Source organism: Stylophora pistillata, chromosome 5, assembly GCF_964205215.1.
Source record: "Stylophora pistillata chromosome 5, jaStyPist1.2, whole genome shotgun sequence".
Lineage (NCBI taxonomy): Eukaryota > Metazoa > Cnidaria > Anthozoa > Scleractinia > Pocilloporidae > Stylophora > Stylophora pistillata.
Window position 1 is genome coordinate 23557603 of NC_142523.1, and position 16659 is coordinate 23574261.

General features: G+C 42.3%; 1 protein-coding gene and 2 pseudogenes across 2 annotated transcripts in view; 2 read left to right on the forward strand and 1 right to left on the reverse strand.

Annotated features, from left to right (window-relative positions):
• Positions 1–16659, reverse strand: part of LOC148730909 (uncharacterized) — a 97670-nt pseudogene that overhangs the window by 14380 nt on the left and 66631 nt on the right. The gene's annotated exons all lie outside the window — the stretch shown is intronic.
• On the forward strand, positions 6840–7498 carry LOC148730911 (uncharacterized; annotated as a pseudogene).
• LOC111338402 (uncharacterized) overlaps positions 9893–16659 on the forward strand; it is a 67738-nt gene continuing 60971 nt past the window's right edge. The window contains exon 1 of the mRNA XM_088759606.1: positions 9893–9971. The gene's annotated coding sequence lies outside the window, so the exon portion shown is untranslated. The remainder of the gene's footprint in view (positions 9972–16659) is intronic.

Consider the following 16659-nt stretch of genomic DNA (forward strand, 5'->3'; position numbering starts at 1 on the left):
TGGATTGTAAGCCCAGTGGCCGAGGTGTGACAGGGTACAAGCCTGGCTACCAAGTTTGCAATGTAGGCTTTCAAACTCGATAAATAAGACAAGTCCTCTGTAGCCTTGGAGAAAAATGCCATTTGATCAAAGGGTTTCAAAAACCTACCCTCTCCACCCTCTGAGTTTTCCACACGAAGTCATTTGCAACCCGGCCCTTGGTTAGGATGGTGACTTGGATGCATGCGGGCACTAGCCTGGATGTTAAACTGCTTGCATTTTCTTTAGCCAGGCTGGCTTAGCTTGAGGGCGGACAATGCCCATCTTCAAGAGAAAACCTAGCCACAAGGCTTTTGCAATGTCAATCGAGCTCTCTTCCCCAAAGGCATGCTTTTTACACTCATTAGCCATGGAATGTCAGCAATGTGGCTGATGTTTGACTGGGTACAACCTGACTACCAAGCCTGCAATGCAGTCTTTGAATCACGATGAATAAGACAAGCCTCTTTCAGTCTCAGAGAAAAATGCCAGCTCGGCGAGGGGTTTCAAAAACTTTTTGAAACTCCTCGGCCTACTCTCCCTTTTCCCTGAGCTTTCCACCCAGAGCTATTCACAACCCATCCTTGGATAGATTGGTGGCTGGGCTGCACGCGGACTGCCTGCCAACTTTAGAAAGTTTCCGTACAGATTTGCAGATCACAATCGCTGGACCAATTTTGGCCTCAAAGTTCGTGTTTTATCCGTCTAACTTGAAGTATTCTTAAGTAGATGTATTTTACAATTTGTGCCTTTATCTTGCATATCGCTGTTTCTCGACAGTTTTCTTCACAATCGGGTTCTCAGCCATTGCGTCCATTCAGTGATAAATTGATTTCACTCTTTTGCTCTTCTGGCCGACATCTCATTCAGTTTTGGGCACTCTGATTGGTTTCTAGCACTATTTGAGCACTATTTGGTGACTTTTATGATAATCAATGACATGATCACAAAATTAGAATAAATTTATGATTCTCTCTGACAAACTTCACAAATATCTTTGTCGTACCGTAAATGCAATAAATCACTCTTTCTTTCGATTTACCAGCTTAATATACCACTTGGGATGTTGGAAGAACACTAGAAAAGTGATAATACCACTCGGCTGCGCCTCGTGGTTTGCAAACTTTCCTCGCGTTCCCCCAACGTCCTGCGTTGTTTACTACTTCGGTAAACCGATCGAAAGTGTGGTTTATTACTTGAGGTGATTCCTCAGAAAAAGGAATTATCGGAAAATTAACTTCTTTTAAACTTTCCTTTAATGTTCCCTATCAATGTCTGTTTCGGGGAAAAATACAATGAAAAGATAGGTCACCGTGCTTGCCTAAGAGATGTGATGAGCCAGTCTTACCCCATTTACGCCTGTTTTAATACCTGCAGAGGACCTCGATCTAACGAACCTTTATATAATGAAGTCCTCGGTATAACGAACCAATTTCTCCAGTCCCTTGGTACTTCGTTAAATCGAGGTTCTACAGTGTATTACGGTCGTCATCTCATCGATTCACGGTACATTTTGCGATAGCTGGAAGCTTGTAAACTTGAAAAAAATACTTGATTGGTGGAAAGTCTCAAATGTTTGAAACAACTTGATGCATCATTTATGGAAAATTACGCAATTTTAAACGAAATCGGCTGAAAACATTCCTCCAGTCGTTAGTTTGAAGGTCTTAACTTGCATCCTCGAGTAACAAGCTTCCTGCACGCTTTCAGCTCTATTGTATCATCTATTTACAATTTACCAAGAAGAGTAGAATAGACAAGTTATGAAAGAGAGGGAGATTAAAAGACTGAAGAAGAAGGCGTTAATTGTTTATTTTAATGTAACCTACAACTTTGAATGTGATTGGTCGACATAAACTACAACTTTGAATGTGATTGGCTTATTAACCTGTCCGATAAAAAAAAACTCTCCAATAACAAACTGTCTGATAACAACTTGGCAAGTGAATTATTGAAAATAGGAGTTTTTTAACCCTATCACAATCCCGAAAATTCTAATTTTAACAATTACTCCAATTTAGAAGGGGATAATTCATCCACCAAAATAATGAAATAAAAAGTATAGATCACTCTACCCGTTTACGAGCAGAAGACCATCGTGCCAGTTTACGACGTTCATCGATTAAAAAACAATACCATGTTCTCGGAATGCCCGCACTTCTTCGCCTGATTAAGTGATTTTTATGTGTAGTACACAATGCACAGTACAATACTGAGGAATCACCGTGCAAACATACCGTGACGTGTGCAATTTCAATTCAATTCAAAGTTTCTGTCCAGTTTAGTCGCAAGGTTTCAGAACTTTCACGATTGTTTGTTCGTTCCATCCCGACTGAGATAGACCTTGTGGAGCTAAAAATGAAAAGGAACTATGCTTAATAATACTCGACTCGGGAAACAGTAGACTTGTAGCTCTTTCAAGCGACGAAATCAGCTTTGGAGTTCCTATGCATTATTTCCGAACGCGAAACAAATTATGGCTCGAAAAAGAAAGCTAAACTTGCTGACCTAAAGCGAGGCTTCAAGACGTTGGAACGCTTCTTTGGAATGGTAAATAGTTCTTTAAGTATTGATAAATCTTATAAGTATTATTGAAGAGCAGAGTTTTCCCTAAAATCGTTCAATTTAAGAATTTTCAGCAAAAGCTACGCAATTTTCTAGCCTTGAATTCTAGTAAACAACGGTGCAAGCATGCTGAATTCATCACACGATTGTCATACACGATAGAAATCCGTATGTTTTCGCTTCTAACCAACAAATTTATCATTTCTTGGAATAAACATTTGGTCTTGGTGATGGGCCGGAATTGCTCTCGGCATACCCTCGCGCAACTCTCCGCGTGAATCCATAACTCAATAAATGCACGCTAAGTAATTAATGAAGTGTTTACATAGTCGCATCTAAAAACAAGAGAAGGGGTTGGGTTTGGAGAGTTCTCGAAAGTCAAGCAAACCCAAATCACAGTCGAAAAAGGAGTGTAGGGGGGAAACACGAGACGTAGTCGAGTGTTTCTCCGTACTTCTCGAACAAAGCCCATAGTATTAGTGTGGAATATGGAAATTTAACAAATAAAGAAGCCAAGACTGTGTTCTGTTATAAAGCACTTAGGAGGCGGCTAAAGCGCGAAAGAAGTGAAAGGGGAAGACACGATCTAGAGACGTACAAAACACAAACGAAGACAAAGTGTCGTAAGCATGTTTTATACTCTTACATACACGCTGAAATAAGCCAATAAGGACTCTTGTTAGAATGAATCAAATAATCTGATTGGTTGCTCGGGTAAAAGTGTCGGACTGATGTGACGGATGCAGCCTTCCACTCAAATCATCTGAAAGAATATCAGAGCAAGCTCTTGGTGGTTCACTCGAAGGGCAGACGATGTCATTACTGAGGCTCGCTGTAGAAACCAACCCCCGCCTTGCCCCAGTCCCAGCGTATAATAGCATAAACAGCTCCACATTTGCGCGGGTTATCAAATTTGTAAGGACTTCGTTAGTTAAAGGTCGACCAACATTAGTTCTTCAGACAGTATTCCAAAATCTTCAGGTAATGTCTCCTATCTTCGCTTGTTTCATATTTTATCCTATGTTATCCGCGTTTCCAATGTTATTTCATCGTTGAAATTGGTTGTTCCGCTCTTAATGATTTTGTATGTAACCTTCATTTTAGAAATCACTGGCAACTACATGTTCACTAAGAGTTTAAGTATATCAAATTTCTTTACCCCTTCGAATATATGCTGGTGCGTTGTTAACAGTTTCTGACGATAGTGGAATTATGTCAATGGAAAATTCGTCCAACGGACGATTGGACACCTTCACACGTGAAAGAATGCTATCCCTGCAGAGAAGTCGAGCAGGTCACTTTGGATATTTAAACAGATTATATAAAGAAGTCGAGTTATTAATGCGAAACGCTGAGAATTATCACGAGGTTTGTAAGAAGAATAAAAATGTAGAAGTCGCCTTTGCGAGATGTTTTCAAGCCTACGACGAATATTATCAATTCGCCGACGACCCTGAACTTAAATCAGAAGCGCTTAATGATTGCTACAGCATAATGACAGGTAAAAAGGAGTTCGACGAACGTTTTGAAGAATGGTCGCAATCCGTTCAACGCCCTGTGAATGAAAATTCAGTGATTCTTCGCCTAGAAGATGGTGATAATGCCTAATCACAGATTGTCACACGTTCAGTAGCCGGCTCAGGTAGCGGAAAGTCAAGGAGCTCCAGGTGCAGCTCACATGCAAGTCATCGATCAAGAAAGGCTAAAGCCGATCTTCTTCGCCGTGAAGTTGAGGTAAAGAATCTGTTAAAATGCCAGGAGATAGAACGTCAAATAGAACGTCAAATTGCCGAGGTGAAGTTTCAAGAAGATGAACTTAAACGCCGGATTGCGTTATTGACAGCAGAAGGGGAAATAAAGAAAGCCAAGGCTATCGATGAACTTTACGAAACAGCTGAATATTCAGAGCGCAGTATCAAGGCAGAGTTGAAACCACTTCGCACAGAGGAAACATATATGCGACTCCCTTCCTGTTACGAAAGAGCCTCGAGCTGGATCGAACTTTAATCATGGCGACTCCGAGCAAGTTGGGACAAACTATTCTAAATCTGTGCTGAACCCCGGTGCTCAACCTTGGAACCCAGGAACCCCGCAGAACACCATTGGTGCCAGACACCTGACTGGTTTCCATCAGCTCCAAGGAATATTAACACAGCAACAGGAAGCTTTGCAACTTATGGCTCACACGATTCGTCAAGGTTTTGAAATGCTCAAAAGAGAACTTTTGACCTTTGATAGTAACCCGCTCAACTACTGGTTGTTCATAGACAACTTCGAGGTCAACATCGCTAAGAGAGTGCCGGACGCCGAGACCAGATTAGCGTACCTGATTCAACATTTTTCTGGGAAGGCTAGAGACGCCATTAACAACTGTGCGATAATTTCCGGACCAGAACAGGGTTACAGGAAAGCACAACAGATTTTGTGCCATAGATTTGGACAGAAACACATAATTGCGCACGTGCACATCACGAAGATAGTGGAAGGCCCTCAGATCAAGAATACCGACGTCACTGGTTTATCAGACCTGTCCGTTCAATTGCAGAATTGCGCGGTGACTCTTGTTCAAATGGGCTACGAGGCAGATGTTAACAGCTCGGAAAATCTCGTAAAGGTATTGAGGCGCCTTCCTGTTCATCTGCAGTCTTAATCGGCTGATAGAGCCGGCTCGTTAACCCTGGCTGGGACGGGACCTACCTTCGTGGATTTAGCTGGTTTCGTTGAAGAAAAAGCTTTGTTGGCAAACACTGTGTACGGTCCAATCGTTGGAGCGATACCAGACAAAGAACGGAGCTCTAGGCCCCCGCTCAAAGTAAAGCCACCTTTCTCGAAAGGAAATGCCTTTGTGACGCTGTCGGAAGACGCTCCTCAAGCGAACACAGCCTCTACCCTAATTTGTCCTTTGTGTTCTGGTCAACATAGATGGTGGAAATGTGAGCTCATGAAAGCAAAGAGTCCAGAAGAAAGAAACAGCTTGTTCGACGAGCAAAACTGTGCAACAACTGTCTTGGAAGCGGTCACATGGCCATGGATTGCAGAAGTAAAATGAGGTGTCAAGTGAATGGACGTGGCTGGAAACATCACACAACGTTGCACGTTAAGAAGAATAGCAACAGTAATAGCACTCCTAACTATCCTGCAGTCAACTCCGAAGAGACTGGAACGAGCACCGGGGCCGGGGACACTGGTAGATGTGGTGCTACAGAGTCTGGCAAGAAAACCATTTGTTTCAGAATTATTCCAGTAGTCGTTAAAGGAAAAGATCCGGATAACGCAGTTGTGACAAACGCCCCTCTGGATCCTGGCTCGGACGTTACGTTATGTGATATGAGTCTAATGGAGAAACTTCAAGTAGTTGGCCGTCCATAGGAATTCTCACTAGCAACCGTAAATGGCGCATCCAACACTCGAAAGGGATTCGAGTTGTCTTTGTCTGTCCGAGGATTACAAATGCGAGAAGAAATCATATTAGAAGAGTATGGACAGTGGATACGTTGTGTTTACCTCAGAGTAGTCCACCAACCAAAGAAGATACTGATGAGTGGTCTCACCTAAGAGGAATAGGCTTCCCGAGGGCACAATCTGATAAGGTGTCGGTCCTCTTCGGCAGCGAAGTTCCTGAGGCTCATTGGGTGTGCGATCAGAGGCGTGCCAGGCGTGGTCAACCTTTTGCCGTGTGTACCCCTCTTGGATGGACGTTGATGGGACCGTCGAGCTCGTGTGATAGAGATTACTTTAGTGTGAACTTTGTCCGCCATGACGACGAAACGTTGCATCAGCAAATGGAGAGCATGTTTAGGAGTGGCTTTAACGAGTATAATTATGATCTCCTCAAGGCTTACAATGTCGGTTGAAGATCGAAGAGCTCGTGAGTGGCCACTGCTGCTGTCTCGTGAGTGGCAAGTTAGTGAACCTCCCGAACAATCGTGAATATGCATTAGGAAGATTGAGATACTTGCAGAAAAGGTTCAAGCGCGACCTTTACATCTTCGAGCAGTACAGTTAACGGTTATGTCTCCAGCGGCTACGCAAGACGAGTCCCCTGTAACGAGGAGGAAGCTGAGAAGGCCGTACCAGTTTCGTACTTACCCCACCACCCAGTGTCTCACCCTCACAAACCAAGGAAGGTGAGAGTTGTGTTTGACTGCGCTGCCAAGTTTAAAGGCACTTCCCTGAATGATAAACTCCTACAAGGTCCAGACCTAACGAATGGACTTCCGGGCGTTATCATACGTTTTTGCCAAGAAGCTATAGCCATGGTCGCGGATGTGGAAGGCATGTTTCACCAAGTACGGGTTGCGCCTGCTGATTGTCATGTGTTAAGATTCTTATGGTGGCCAAACAATGATCTCTCTAAAGAGCCAGTTGATTACCAGATGTTAGTGCACTCGTTCAGAGCCACGTCGTCTCCAAGTTGCGCGAGCTTTTGTGTAAAGAAGACGGCCTCGGATAATCAGAACGAATTTGATGTGGAAACCATTAAGATGGTCAACCAGAACTTCTATGTGGACGACTGCCTTAAGTTTATGCCTACTACTGACAAAGCGGCACGTTTGTCTGGTCAGCTACGCAAGTTGTTGTAAAGAGGAGGGTTTCGGCTTACCAAATGGATTAGTAATGACAGGAACGTAATCACCACTGTTCCAGTAATGGAGAGGGCTCCCTCTGGGGTCAATTTGGATTTGTAGGATCTCCCTGTAGAGCGCACTTTAGGGGTTCAGTGGGCTATAGAGACGGACACCTTTAACTTTCGCATAATGGACGAAGGAAAGGCCCCCACACGTATAGGAATCTTGTCAGTTGTAAGCTTCATGTACGACTGCCTCGTTCTCGTCGCGTTCATTATTCTGCCAGCCAAGAGTTTGTCGAAGAACCTATGCAAGCAGGAGTATGGCTGGGACGAAGAAATTTCTGATGCAGATTCTATTCTATGGCAAGGTTTGCTGATGGAACTAGCATGTTTGAGGTCAATATCTGTTCCCAGGTGTTCCAAGCCGCCAGAATTCGTTGCAGTTGTCAACGTCCAATTGCATTAATTCTAAGATGCTTCCGAATATGGTTACGGAGCAGTATTATACCTCCGGATTGTCGACGACAAGGGTGTTCCGCATTGTTCCTTTGTTCTTGGGAAATCTTGCGTCACCCCCCTAAAAACGGTGTCCATACCACGTCTTGACTTGGCAGCTGCAGTGGTCGCGGTGAATTTGAATTGCCTGATTCGGAACGAATTAGAGTATCCCATACACGACACAATCTACTGGACAGATTCCACCATAGTTTTGCAGTACATTCGCAACGAATCAAGAAGATTTCACACCTTTGTGGCCAACAGAGTCGCGATGATACATGATGAATCCACACCGCGTCAATGGCGACATGTCGACACTTGTGTTAATCCTGCAGACATCGCATCCAGAGGGGCTAGAGGTTCCGAATTACACAAATTGGAGCGGTGGCTCAACGGCCCGAAGTTTCTGTGGAAGGAAGAGGAAAACTGGCCCCGAACAACCGTCCCAGTTGCCGGAATTGCCTGTAGACGACAGTGAATGTAGGAGATGCTCTGGTTGTACGAACGCCATCGTCCGTGGTAAAATGTTGGAACCACTGCTGTCCCGCTATTCATCCTGGGAGCGTCTTAGAAAGGCCATAAGTTGGTTAGTACCTCTCAAGAAGTATTTGGTTGGCCTCCTTGACAAGGATCCAGACAGCATTCCCAAGGTACCCCTGACTGTGAATGAAGTTATTGCTGCAGAGAGTGTCATCATCAAAGCTGTCCAGCACGACGCATTTCCAGCGGAGATGGCTGTGGTAGGCCAAAGACCGTCGGGTAACCAGAAGAAGAACGTTCCACGGTCTAGTCCAACACGCAAGTTGAACTCCTTCGTTGCTGAGGGAATATTAAGAATAGGAGTTTGCCTCGAGAATGATCCTGTTTCATTCCAAACTAAGCACCCTTTTATTTTTCCGAGTAAACATCACGTGACAAATTTGATCATCCAGAATTGCCATCGCCAACAGGGGCATTGTGGACCTTCTCACGTTCTGGCGTTCATCCGACAGAAGTTCTGAATAATACGAGGTCTCTTGGCAGTACGCAGGGTTTTGGCGAGCTACATGAATTGTCGCAAGCAAAATGCTCGCCTTCGAGAACAGATTATGACCCCACTCCCGTCAGCACGAGTCGCTCCGACAGATCCACCATTTACCCATGTGGGTGTGGACTGCTTCGGTCCCCTCCTCGTTAAGCAAGGACGCAGTCAGGTGAAACGTTACGGATGCTTGTTTACATGCTTACCCATGAGGGTGGTGCACATTGAGGTCGCCCACTCATTAGAAGCAGACTCCTTCATCTGCGCGTATCAGCGTTTTGTCAGCCCCAGAGGAAAGCCTAAGGAGATTCATAGTGATTCTGGTACCAATTTCACGGGCGCCGGGCGAGAGCTGAGGGAAGCACTGGAGTGACTGGATCAAGCTAAAATCTACAATAGTTTAAGGTCGAATGACGTTCAGTGGTCTTTTAACCCTCCTGAGGCCAGCCACCGGGGTGGAATCTGGGAACGTATGATCCGCTCTGTACGGAAGATTTTGAGCGCCCTGTTAAAGGAGCAGCTGCTGAACGACGAAACTTTGTCAACCCTGCTGTGTGAAGTAGGAATGATTCTCAACGACAGGCTTTAAATCCCCTTAGTGATCACTCGGAGGACCCTGAGCTGCTTACGCCGAGCAAACTCCTGCTCCTCAGATCTAATACCTGCCTCCCGCCAGATGTCTTCAAAGACCACAACAAAGTACAGTAAATATTGGCGCCAAGCAAAATGCCTAGCTGATTCATTTTGGAAAAGGTGGATGAAAGATTATCTACCTGCACTTCAAGCAAGGCAGAAATGGAGCGTCCCTCGTCGAGACTTCGCCGTTGGTGACTTGGTTCTCGTTGTCGACGATAAGGCGCTAAGAAAGATCGCTGGCCAATGGGTTTGATTGAAGAGGTCTTTCCAGACCGCAATAGCTATGTACGCATTGCTAAAGTGAAGACTGCCACATCCGTCTATAAACGCGATATCAGGAAGCTGTGCCTCCTTGAAGGAGTCCAGAACTCATGAAATCTATAAACTATGATACGTTCCATGTGTAATCTTGAAATAGTCTATTTTCATCACATTACCTTAGGATTTTGGTAGTCTAGGAATTGGTTATCTTGTTACTAGAATTAGCTAGTATTAGTAGCTAATTCGGGGCCGGTGTAGAAACCAACCCCCCGCCTCGCCCCAGTCCCAGCGTACAATAGTATAAATAGCTCCACATTCGCGCGGGTTAAAAAATTTGGAAGGACTTCGTTAGTTAAAGGTCGACCAACGTTAGTTCTTCAGACAGTATTCCCAGATTGTCAGGTAATGTCTCCTATCTTCGCTTGTTTCATATTTCATCCTGTGTTATCCGCGTTTCAACAACAATAACTTTATTTCTATAGCGGTATATACAAAAGCTCTATATCGCTTTACAATGTAATAAATATCTTTCGAAACTATCAGCCTTTAATAAATATCTAACTAACAATCTTACCAAGACAAAATCAATTTAAAGCAAGTCTGAAAAAATAGGTTTTCAATCTAACCTATGTTATTTCATCGTTGTAATTGGTTGTTCCGCTCTAAATATATTTTGTCTGTAACCTTCATTCAAGAAACCACTGGCAACTGCATGTTTAATAAGAGTTTAAGAATATCAAATTTATTTAAGCCTTCGAATATTTGCTGGTTCGTTGTTAACAATCGCTTCACTTCAATGACCATGAGATCGCCAGAATGAGCTGGTCGTGATGGACCACAGTATGATCGCAGTCGCCCCGCGATCATTTGTATAAATTATTAACACTATGCCAATTCGTTATATTTTTCATCATTCCTGTTTTGTTTTGTTTTGTTTTGTTTTTTAACACGACGATTGTTAGCTGTGTTGGAGTCTCACTACTGTAGATACTTAGTGGCAGTCTAACTCAGGATGAAAACCTTCAAAGTTCGGACAACCCGATTTTCGTTTCTGCTCACGTTATAATTTCGTCAATTACAGCGCTTGGCATGTTTACAAACCTTTGTTTGGTTCTTTTGTTGCTACTTGCTTGTTCCAAAACTCTACTTTGCACCCAAGTGTAATTTGTTCTGTCACCTACAGGTTGTTCTTTATCAATTGAAGCCAAGAGCTCGATCGTTTTCACATTCGTTTCACAGGTCATGGAAGACTTGTGGGTCAAATAACGCAAAAAAGCTATACAGAATCGGGGGAAATTGTGGGACATAAAACAAATTGGCAGATGGCTTGAAAACTTTAGCTCTGTCCTTTGTACTCTGATGAAACACGCTCTTTCAAACAATGACAGTACCCGTTATATTATTATAAACAAAATATGTTGAGGTTTCGGCGAAATTCTAGCACAGCCGGTCAACATATGTTATATATATGCATATTTTCGAAAATTCTACCTTAACAATGCACAAAAACCGTATTACACTGGATGCGAAATTTCTATCGCCAACTTCTAGTTGACGCCTAAATTGAATGGTGTGAAGCTCTTTTATGATTGATAATATCATAAAATTATTGATAACATCATTCAGAGGAGAAAAATCTTTATTCCGCCGCCGTCATACAGCCGCCGAGATTCTAAGCGACCCATTCATCTTGTTTATCGCGCAGCTGATGAGAAAGAAAAATAAAACGCTTAAAGTCAGGAGAGATATAAAAATAGTCATGTTAGTGCAAAATATTTTTTATTCTTCCTCTAGAAACTGTTCTTGATAACACTCCACAGGGCAGCCTTTGAAATTGGAAAATGTAACCTGTAATTTTATTATGGTGCAAGACGTGAACTTGTTTATTCAAAGTTCCCTTTTTCTGTGTTTATAATCCAAAAGTTCTCAAAAAATCGCTAGAATATGAAATATTTACGAAAACACGTTAAAGAAATTAGGTAGATTGTTATTTGTATCATTTTTCAAGGCTTAAAGAGCTATATCGCACCGCTCATAACCTTCATGGTAATAGATTCTTGTAGTATCATTTCAGAGCTGAACAAAGAGTTTCCAGCAATCTGATTGGTCGAGCGGTTCCTTATATGACGCCGTACAAACCGCTCTGCGCGGTTTATATAAAATATTAAACTAAAATGTTAATTACTACGAATCAACTTAACGGCCTGCTCCCAGTTGGCTTGTTAGCTCAATCGGTAAGAGCGCTGCACTAGTATCGCAGAGGTCAGTGGTTCGAATCCCGTACAGGCCTGATTTTTTTCAGGTCTGATTTTCGCTATTGCTTAAATAGCGCTATCTACTGCGAGGATCGTGCATCATACGTAAAATGTTAATAAATGTTACTAAAATGTTATGATGTTAGAAATTTCTCTGTTGTTCAGCTCTGAAATTATACTAAAACAATTATTCGCCTCAGGTTCGGTGAATATTGTCTTCGTTTCGGGGATTACTTGACGATATTCCCCTTGCCTTCGGCGAATAATTGTTAATTAGTAAAATTTCAGAGCTGAACAAAGAGTTTCCAGCAATCTGATTGGTCGAGCAGTTCCTTATACGACGCTATATAAACCGCTCCACGCGGTTTATATAAAATGTTGAAGGCCCATTTCCATCCGAGATCCTTTGCAGTCGTTTGTTTTTGTTTTGGAATCGCGCTATTGTTAAATGGCGAGCTCTGATAGTCATTCACAAACACTATTAAAAAGAAAAACAAAGATTTCGTGAAGAACACAGTAAACAAATTTGCAGCTAAATTTTTGAGACTGAAAAATCATAAATCGAGTCTGTGTATGAAACTTGAACAAAACTTACCTGATGTTGAATAAAAATTGTTCGGCTTCAACACTAAATAAAATATAAGCAAATAGCCAATATTGGCCAAAAGTGATTTACTTTACGCATTTCAATTATAGAATAATGACTTGTACAAATGAGATCACTTACTTACATATCTCAGGATCTCAAGTAAAAATCAGTCAATAATTATTCTCACCTCGAAAAAATCTCCCCGGAGTCTCTAGTTCCATCGTGAGAACAATCAATAACATTTCTGCAAAAGCAATGTCTGTAGTGTTACCGAGATCCATGATTGTTTTCCTTGCCCTCCATAAATCATACACAGACTCTCGAAGTCGATTAACCTTTGCCGAGCCGGGCAGACTCGGCCTTCCTCTAGACCGCTTCTTCGGCGGCATCAACTTTTCAAATGACGTTTTTCACCGTCATACATGTAAGAACTAAAAACTATTTACTGATATGGATACTACGATAGTTTGTTGTTCCCACATGATCCAAGATGGAACTTTGAAAGCCCGAATTAGTAAGATGGAAGATGTCAAAGCGATTCCGCAACTACGAGGAAAATAGCGTATTTTTCATATATGAAAAATGATCCGGGCGCGCAAGGCATCTCGGTTGGAAATGGGCCTTTACAATAAAATGTTAATGTTACTAACAAAAATCAAATATAGACATGAGGTTGAAATGTATGTTAATTTAGGATAGAATGAAAATATAAATGTCTCTTGTAGAAATATTCTTCGCGTCTTCCTTATGACTCCCTGACCCCCATTTTTCGTTCCAGGCCTTACACTCGATGATGATTTGGTTTAATTGACTGAGTTGGTAAGGTAAATTGGACTCCGTAAAGAGTTTAAAAGCCTAACGTTTCGAGCGTATCAACGAACGCTTTTCATTCTACTAGTTTGTTCATGTTTTTCTTGTTATCATGTTCCCACCGATAGCGTAGCTCCATTTTCTGCATATAAACGCACACACAACCCACAATTCCTCCATTCACTCTGACAAAGGGATAACGCCGGCTTGGAACATCAGCTTTGAGACTCCTTACGGTGGCCGATCTACATTATCAACGCACTTCTTACCAAACTTACCTTGCAACAATAGCAACCGTGTTATTTCCTTCGTTTAGGTATGTTTCTAGAAACAACTACGCTTGCGCAGCGTTGGTTCCTTGGAAGCGGCAGCAGTGGACAGCTGTTTCGCTTTATTTAGAGCTCGTCAGCACTGCATAGCCAACTTCTCATGAAAGACACAAGTTCTTTGTAATGAGAGCTCATAACTTCCAAGGTGGGCTAAAGTCTTTTTAAACCCCAGCCACCAAATGTCTTCTGCATGTTGGAGACAGATACAGATGACGGAGTTATTGGGTCCCTAGGTATCCATTGATGACCGAGATGGGATGCAACCAATATCTCTAGATGTACTGTTGAAGGCACTTTTCTTTTTCCTACGTCATGCTAGCATCGCAGCAGGTCCCACATTTGTAATGCGGTGGTTGTATGCAGTGCTGATGAGCTCTAAAAAGAGCGAAACAGCTGTCCACTGCAGCCGCTTCCAAGGAACCAACGCTGCGCATGCCTAGTTGCTTCTAGGTGTGTTTCTCATTCAGATTAATTGTCTCTCAACAATCAGATGTACTAATGTTAACAATTTCAAACAGTACATGGAGTTTCACTGAGCGCCCTCCAAGGCCTTCATCATGCTGAAATATTTATGACAACCATCGCCGCTGAGATTCACCGATGCCGATATGTAAACAAACATATTTGTAGATCCTATTCTGAAGTCGCCTCTCGTCCTTTTCCACTGAATACAGTGCATAGGACTAGGAAAGGATAATCTGAACCAAGCACCTTTTAATAGAATCAAACATTTGAATAAAATCTCGCTTTCTGATTGGTTAACGAAGCGATGTATTTAGCGTAGAATTGCGAGTTGAAAAGGAGACTAAGTGATATTGCTTCGCATCTACGTAAACAGAACAATTTTAAGTGATGCTGTTTCCTTTCTTTTCTCATTTTTATTCAGTTATGCGATTCAAGGAAAATCCATTACTTCACTCGTGAATTCAGCATTAAATTGCACTTGAAAACCGATGTCGCACTCATCGCTTCGCGATTCGTGCAATATCGGTTTTCGCGTGAAATTTAATGCGGAATTCCCTCGTCAAGTAATGAATTTTCCTATAGAATCAAACATTTGAATAAAATCTCGCATTCTGATTAGTTAACGAAGCGATGTACTTAGCGTGGAGTTGCGAGTTGAAAAGGAGACTGAGTGATATTGCTTCGTATCTCTTGTTTCGCGCTCAGGATAAAAAAAAATATATCGCTGTTTTCAAAGTTTTATGAAAATTGCTTGCCTCTGACTGTTGTTATTTCTGAAACAGACGTTTCGGCTAATGTTTAAGCCTTCATCAGTGATATGAAAAGCGAAGATCGTTATCATACGCTATTTAAAGTTAAAAACGTGACGCGAAGCTTGCGCGCGTAACTTTGTATTTGATGCTCGCGCGAGGTCTTTATAGGCTTCTGGAAGTACGATGTGATCGTTCCCAGCATTCGGATCCAAAGTAAAGTGCCAGGCTTTAAGGAAAAGTCTCTCGTGGTAATTAGATTCGAAACCAACGACCCTGCTCTTTTCTTTTCTCCTTATTCTTATTCAATTATGCGATTCAAGGAAAATCCATGACCATACTTATGAATTCCGCGTTAAATTTCACTTGAAAACTGATATCGCACTCATCGCTTCGCGATTCGTGCAATATCGGTTTTCGCGTGCATTTAACGCGGAATTCCCTCGTCAGGTAATGGATTCTCCTACAGTAGAAGATAGCAGCGGCTAGTCATAGTTAATCGAGGGGCTGGATTAACTATGGGCTAATCAGCTCATTGACCACATGACAGCTAATGATTTGCATATGCCTCTCCAGTCCGCGTACAAGCAAAATCATAGCACCGAGTAAGCACTGCTCAAGGTGAAGAACGATATTTTGCTGAATATGGAGGCGCAAAAGGTCACTTTGTTAGTTCTCCTTGACCTTAGCGCTGCTTTTGACACTGTTCGGCACCACACTCTTCTAAATCGTTTGAAGTCGAGATTTGGTGTGGATAGCAAGGCATTAAAATGGTTTGCGTCGTACCTTGCGGATCGTACACAACGTGTCACTATAAATGACGGCTTATCATCAGCTTTTCCCCTCAGACAAGGAGTTCATCAAGGAAGTTGTCTCGGGCCTCCTCTGTTTACGGTTTACATCAGTAATCTGATTGATATCGTCAGCAAGCACCTCCCAAGTGTACACTGCTACGCAGATGATACACAGCTGTATTTGGCTGTGATACACTGCTGTGCAAGGGATGGACTAGGCGGCGCTAAATGCTATGCGCGACTGCATACATGACTTGAGGAACTGGATTATTGAAGACCGACTGATGTTAAATGATGATAACACTAAACTAATGCTTATGGGTACTAGGCAAAAGTTAGAGAAAGTCAACTGGAATGATATTACTGTAGGTGACACAGTCGTAGAGGCGAAATCAGACTGAACTAATGCTTATAGGTACTAGGCAACAGTTAGAGAAAGTCAACTTGAATGATATTACTGTAGGTCACACAGTCGTAGAGGCGAAATCAGTTGCGCGAAATCTTGGGTCATGGTTTGATCGTAATCTGGATATGTCATTCCACATAAGTAAGCCTCGGCATTCTATCAATTGCATAATATGAGTGGAATCCGTAGGTTATTAAGTACAGATACCACTAAAGCCATCGTTCATGCGATTGTTATCTCGGGCGCAGATTATTGCAATAGTCGCATAACGCCGTTGCTATACGAGCTACACTGGCTACGGGTTGGGCAACGCATTAGTTTTAAGATTCTGCTATTTGTTTTTAAGGCCACACATGGAACTGCACCAACGTATTTAAGAGAACTTGTGTCGATTAAAAGACCAGGAGTTTACAAATGAAGATCCTCTTTAAATGGTTTGTTGCTTGCAACGCCAACTTATAGAAGTAGGGTTACATTGGGAGACAGATCATTCCAGGTCGCAGCTTCGGCACTTTAGAATGCATTACCGTGTGAGATTCGTTCTATTACAGATCTAGGGATTTTTAAGTGCCACTTGAAAACGCACCACTGTAAGGAAGCTTTTTATTAGTTTTTAGTAAAATGTTATCATGATAGTTGCTAGTATTTTAATATGTGTTGTAAGCTTTAATTTTATCACAGTATATTTTTAAT